Source organism: Schistosoma mansoni, chromosome 1 (genome assembly GCF_000237925.1).
Source record: "Schistosoma mansoni strain Puerto Rico chromosome 1, complete genome".
Classification (NCBI taxonomy): Eukaryota; Metazoa; Platyhelminthes; class Trematoda; order Strigeidida; family Schistosomatidae; genus Schistosoma; species Schistosoma mansoni.
The window spans coordinates 29,774,440-29,781,380 of NC_031495.1; the positions used below are offsets into that span (position 1 = coordinate 29,774,440).

General features: G+C 43.1%; 1 non-coding gene across 1 annotated transcript; it reads left to right on the forward strand.

Moving 5' to 3' along the window:
• The first annotated feature begins 6,435 nt into the window (after positions 1-6,435).
• Smp_tRNA_00032_His_GTG.1.1 lies at positions 6,436-6,506 on the forward strand. Its single transcript has one exon. It is a non-coding gene (tRNA).
• The last annotated feature ends 435 nt before the right edge of the window (positions 6,507-6,941 follow it).

The window sequence follows — 6,941 nt, forward strand, 5'->3', positions numbered from 1 at the left end:
GTGATCGGTAAAAAGCGTGAATTCTCTTCCTTCGATGGAATGTTGGAAATGCCGTACAGCACAATACATAGCTAGGAGTTCCCTACCGAACGTGCTGTACCAAGATTCCGCGTCTAGCAACCGTCTCGAGAAAAATCCTAAAGGTTGCCACGAGTTGTTAACCCATTGTTGTAAGACTCCTCCGATTGCTGAGTCGGATGCGTCTACTGCGATACTAATGGGCGCTTGAGTGTCCTGATGAGCAAGCAGGGTTGCTTTAGCGATGTGTTCCTTAACTGTGGAGAATGCTTTACGGGCTATGTCGTCTAAACTAATTGATTTCGCATTTCCACGAAGCTGATCGGTTAACGGTTTCATAAGGGACGCGCATTTAGGTATGAACCGTCTATAGAAACTTACGAGTCCGTTAAAAGTTCGTAACCGCTTGATCGTGGTCGGTTCTGGGTAATCCAGAATGGCCGCCACTTTGCTCCTAAGGGGTCGGATGCCTTGGGCATCAATAGTGTGTCCTAAGAAGTCTAAGCAGTTAGTTCCGATTTGGCATTTCTGAATGTTGACAGTAATGCCATGCCTTTGGAGTCGATCGAAAACAATGTCCAGATGCTTGAGATGTGATTCTCCGTCCGGACTTGCTATTAGACAGTCATCAACATACGCATGTACGAAGTTGAGACCTCGGAAGACGTCGTCTATAAACCTTTGGAAGGTTTGAGCCGCGTTTTTTTAAACCAAAAGGCATTCGCAAGAATTCGTAAAGACCGAAAGGAGTGATGATGGCGGTTTTAGGAATGTCGTCAGGTGCCATCGGTATTTGGTTATAAGCTTTAACCAAGTCGATTTTCGAAAAGACAGTTGTACCTTTCAAGGTAGCTGTCAAATCGTGAATATGAGGCAGCGGGTAACGATCGGGAATGGTTTTTGCATTCAGACGCCGATAATCACCAGTTGGCCGCCAATCATTGCTGTCCTTTTTAGGGACCATGTGCAATGGGGATGCCCATGGACTATTCGATGGTCGAATTATCCCTAGGTCCATCATGTGGTCGAATTCGTTTTTAGCTAACCTAAGCTTCTCGGGAGCGAGTCTTCGAGCTTTCGAAAATACAGGTGGTCCTGTAGTCGAAATGTGATGTGTAACATTGCTGGTTACACAAGGTAATTTCGATTGCGATTGGTATATCCCGGGGTATTTGTCGAGTACTGATTGGTACGAGGGGTCTATGGTGTGCTTAATCGTGACTGGGGATAACCTGCAACCAGAACAAGGAGTTACGCAAACGGATAACTTAGTGTCTCCGTCTATTAACCTTCGTGAGCGTGTGTCGATGAGTAGATTGTGGTGTTGTAACAGGTCTATACCAATGATTGGCATAGAGACGTCTGCAACAACGAAAATCCAGTGTATGGGTTTGCGTAAACCCACGTTCAGGTAGACGTACCTTTTACCGTAAGTAGCGATCGGTTTTCCGTTTGCCGCCTGTAAACTTGAAACAGACTCGCGAAGTCTGTCGTCGGGATTTGCTGGAAGAACGCTAACTTCTGCACCAGTGTCGACGAGGTAACGAACTTTCGTTGTCACATCTGTGACGTATAACAGACGGCTGTGTTCGCCGGCTACGGTTGCCGTTAACGCGTGCCGGCTGGGAAGTTTCCCGAACTGTTTTTCGTGTCACTCGATTTTGGGGTCGGATAATTGCAAGGTTTCCTGCAGTTTCTGGAAAACTTACCGTACTGGTTATGATACCAGCACCAGTCGGGATTGTCTGTCTCTCGTGGTCGAGAGCCAGATCTCTTACGTGAAACGCTCCTACGTGAGGATTTTGACCGACTACGGTCATTACGAACTCTAAGATATTTTGTAAGCGTGTGACATAGTTCGGCCATGTCAGTCGAGGTCGATTGGGGTTTTTCTTTGATAGTAAAAACCTCGGCCTTAGAAAATTTGGCGATTTCTAAGATTCGATCGGCAGATGCAGCTAGTTCATCTATGGCATTGTTTTGAAATGAAACAAGCACTGCCTGCACCTGTTGAGGGAGTTTAGACAAGAAAAGTTGTCTAAATAGGCCATCATCGAAAGTTCGTTGGCCGATGACTTCTCTCATTCTAAGCAACATGTCCGTCGCAGAACCATGTTGTAAGTCGATATTGTTAAGGAGTTGGTCTAACCGTTGTCGATCAGTTAGGTCTCCGCGTTTTAAAATCGATAGTTTGAGCGTTTCGTAAGGTTCGGGAACATCACTAGTAAACATACTAGGTGTTACGTACCTGTTAAACTCGCGCGGTAACGCCTTAACTACCGCGAGGAAACGTGTGCGCGAGTCCGTGATTCCGTGCATGCAAAAATCGGCTTCTGCATAGCAGAACCAGGACTCGATATTGTCGGGCCAAAATGGCGTTAACTGAATCGAAATAGGGGGAATAGACTTTAACTTAAAAACCTTAGGAGAGTGTTCCGTCATAGTAATATAGATAACGAAAAATGTCTAAGTAAAATATATCCGAGAAAAAAAAATTCGCGAAAATAAGTATATCACAATATATAAAATTCAAATAAAGAATAACAATAATAATATTCCAAAATGGAACAGACTCACAGTATATTGACTTGGTGTACCAGATCACGTCGGTCTCACCAATGACGATGCAACGGATGTTCTAGTTTTACAACTAGTTACCAGTAGCACCTTCTAAATTTGATCGTTCCCAGTCAGATAGAAATCAGAAGTCAGACGAGAAGAGGCAGGAAAGATATATTTGATTCGTTACCAATATATCGAGGACCTTTTCTATAAGCTGGCTAATGAAACGTAGGAGCTGTGTCCCACGCCGTGTTGAAACGTGATCTGGTGCGGATGCATGACCGAAAGCCTTCAGCTAAACAAGTCCACTTAAACAACGTGGTCAGCATCCAATGTCGAACACTTAATGAGCTATTGATTTTGGGGAATTATTTACAGCTACACTATCTAGGCTAAAGTTTGATTCGGTTCATTTTGGCCGAACCCCATATCCACGTCTACAGTGTAGGGTGATTTTGTAGAATAACGGTCTAGTTCGATATTACAGCGCTTATCTTTACTACTAAAATAATAAACGTAATTCCAAAACTGTAGACTTGTCATGGGGTGACTACCTAATCTATGAGATCTAACGCGGAAGTTACATCATAGTCTATGTTGACTCGTCCCGTCATGAAAATCAACATGATGACGCCTAGCACTTCTGAAGAGCCCATTGAGACTGGGAAGAGAGCAGTTTACTCAATAAAAACCTCAAATTCTGGAACCCACTGCCGTGTTAGCCGGTCCAAGGGACTTCCCAGGAGTCCTTTATGAGGAAACTTGACATATTCTTAAGGACTAAGAACAGTACCTCACTATAATTTACTAATATTTTTCTGTTTCATCATTAAATATATCTAAGTTCCTACTTACAGGCATCGGTGATCCACTGCCACCAGATGCGGAATCCTCTATTATCGTTAATATACCTAGGTTCCTGCCTGGAGGTATTGGTGATCCACTGCTACTAGAAACGGAAGTTTCTCCTATTTCGTTCTCAACCATTTGAACCATTTGAGAAAGCTTCTTCCATTCCGTCCAGAATCATTCGAACTATTTGAACGCACCAGTAATTTTGCCGCTGTTTGACCTTGATGTGCGCAGTGTACTCCGATGCATTGGATGCCTTCTGAAGAATTCTTGAGATCCATATGTCGCTCTTGTTTTTAGTGTGGTACGTACGATTCATTTCATGCATTGGCAGTCGGTAATATAGATACAGTTTGTAGTAATCTTATCTGTACGGTTGCTGAGGTTACAAGTTTTTGAGACAGGGTACGACAACATATTCTTTTTTGCCGATAAGTACTTAGTTTGTTTAATGTTTCTAAACTATGCGACCGTTTCTGTGGAACTTGGTGTTCTATGGTTGAGATAAATATAAGATTTTATTTATTATCGGCTGATGATTTTTTGAGTGTCTCAACCGGTTGAGATACTGGCCAATCAATCTGTTAAGAACGCTATATCGCTTTAGGCGTTCTGCTGAATGTCACCTTTATTCCCCCAAAGTTTACAGTGGTTTCTCGAATTAGAGTGAACGGGCTGGTGCAATCGACCAACTAAACTACATACTCAACTCTATTTCGCCTGCAGACGTTATTGTAATGTGAGACGGCTGTCGTGAGTGCCATATTTAGACAAGACAAAACAGATAGGCCATTTTTGGCATTACATTTTTGTTTATACTGTGCTAAGTTTTCATAATGAAGTTTAGCAACTTAGCTCCATTTTCATGCCAGTTTCTCCACTATCTTTAGATCTAACTGCATGTTACAAACAGTCGATTGTTGCTCCCTAAGTGGAAGTTTGCGCACTAGTAGTAGTCATTACTCTTGTCAGACTGAACTGGATGCTTTAGAAGTGAAGCTAGGTTGTAGTTGGTATCCAGTTTTTCAATTGATACTTCCGTGCCATAAATCATGACACGTTCTGTCGTTTTGGACTCTTGTCTTACTTGAGAGTTTGAGACTTTAAAATCCCCAAGTCTTCCTTCTCAACCCAATAATAAGTTCACATTGTTTTTTTCCACATGATATTAACTCTCTCGGTACCAGGTAGTCTTGGCTGAATAGGTTTTAAACTTTTTTTTCCACTTAGCATCATATTGCTTCATTTCAATCATTGAAACCCAAATTAGGATTTAGGCATCGTATATTTGCAATGAAGTTGATATCTTACATCCTTACCCAAGAAATACTTATTCCATCCCAAATCATATGAATATGTTGCTTATTGAAAATGTACACATATTTTTGTTTTTGTACTACAGATTGTGAATTACCTAGGGATTTATTGCATTCATCTGGGGCCTAAAGTTTTCAGACCTTCTTACTACAAGGTTTGATCTTTGTCACAATGCCAACAGCTTTTAGTTACCAAAAATATGCTTCCAAATTTATTTTGCAACGACTGTTTTCCTCAGAATGTTTCGGAAATATTTCGTGTAAATCAGAGAAGATTCGGCATATTGGTCAACAAGCAGTTCAATGGTTTCCAGGGCATATGCGTAAAGGCATGGATGTTATTCATTCTAAAATGCCACTTGTTGATGTCATTATTGAAGTTCATGACGCAAGGATACCTTTTTCCGGTAGACCTGAGTTTTTTCAGAAGTTTGAATTGGTAAGGAAACCAGTCTTTTTTTTTAATTTCCTGAATCTTAGGCGTTGAGTTCGTATGCAGTGCTTAGGTATCACCAAGAAACCTCTACGTTTCCATGACTATGAACATTAGGTTATATGTTAATAATTTGGCCCCTTCGGCCCCAAATGCCCTGGTCGGGCCGTGAGTGGGTAGAGTCAGCTCTTCCTCACGTGCATATAACCACTGCGAGGGAAGTCCTACTCACTGCCTTCTTGCGGCATTACTGTTGTTTACGAAATTGAGAAGACGAAAAGTGAATGTCTGGCGCTTTAATCGTGTTAGTGAATAAATAAAATCCACTTAGGGGAGTTGGAAAACCCTAGTTCAAAACCAGTGGTGCACATGGGCTTCAGGATCCTTAGGAAACAAATGGCGTATGAACCTATTGTTGGTCACCAGCTACTATGGGACCGCATCTCCTGACGTTGCTCCACTACCTTGTGGATTAGACCTTTAGGTCATAGGCTCGGGGATTGCCTTCCTATCTGGCTGACTTGAGTAACAACGCCATCATGTTTGAGATGCGTTTCTCCCCCTCTAAATGTAAAATGTCTCAACACTAGTCTCTGTCAACTCCTTAACTAGTGATAAAGAGTAAAGTGACTTAGCATGATGGGTTAGTAACTATGTCTCGCTATGGATTCAGAAAGCTCTCCTGTTCTTTGCCAACTTAGGTCACTTATGGGGAAGGCGAGATGTCCACCTGCCAACGAAAGGGAGTGTATACTGTGCGATAGTCCACTATGTATATCTTTATGGTTGTAAGACTTGGTTTACAAAGTATAATACATGGATAGGCTGCATGATTTTGATCATGGGTGTTTTCAAAGCGTTTCTCGCGTTTCGTGGAATTAGTGAATGAGTAATGTTGAGGTTAGGCATAGAATCCTAAGCAAACTTGACAAATGGGTTAGTGGGTTTATAAATCGTCACTGGTTAGGGTGATTAAGACATTTGTTACATACTCCCAATCATCACCTCAGTGGGATGTATTTGATGGTATGAAGTCGGGTTAAAATAAAGCCAAGAGTGACCCAAACAAAACTTGGTATCAGTCCAGGAGGTCATCGAATATTGGTCTGAGCCACGGTGATAGATGCAGAATACCTGGTTGGGGGTGCGTTGGGTGATATGCCTTAGAATCATCCACAGTGACTTGGATGAATCCACTGTCTGACTTTCTCACGGTCTTGACTTCCAGTATTATTTCATGCCTCTCCACTGCCTTTCGCTGTGGTCTAGTGGTTAGGACATTGCGTTGTGGCCGCACTAACCCAGGTTCGAATCGTGGCAGCGACATCCTATTTAAGCCCCCAAATGCCCTGGTACGGCCGAGAGTGGGGAGAGTCCGCTCTCCCTCTCGAAATGCTCTCATATGGCCACGCGTATATAGCCTCTGCCAGGGAAGTCCTACTCACTGCCTTCTCGCACCATGGGTGTTGTTTACGAAATCGAGAAGACGAAAAGCGAATGTCCGGCGCTTTAACCGGGTTGGTGGACACGGAGGTTCCGCCTAGGGGAGTTGGAAAACCCTGATTCCAAACCAATGGTGCACATGGACTCCAGTATCCTGAAGGAACAAATGGCGTATGAACCGATCGTCGGTCACTGGCTACCATGGGACTGCATATCCTTACGATGCTCCACTGCCTTGTGGATCAGATCTTTAGGTCAAAGGCTTCTGGTGCGGCCCCCTAAGAAAACCACCTGCTTCGGTTTGAGCGCCCGGGCAG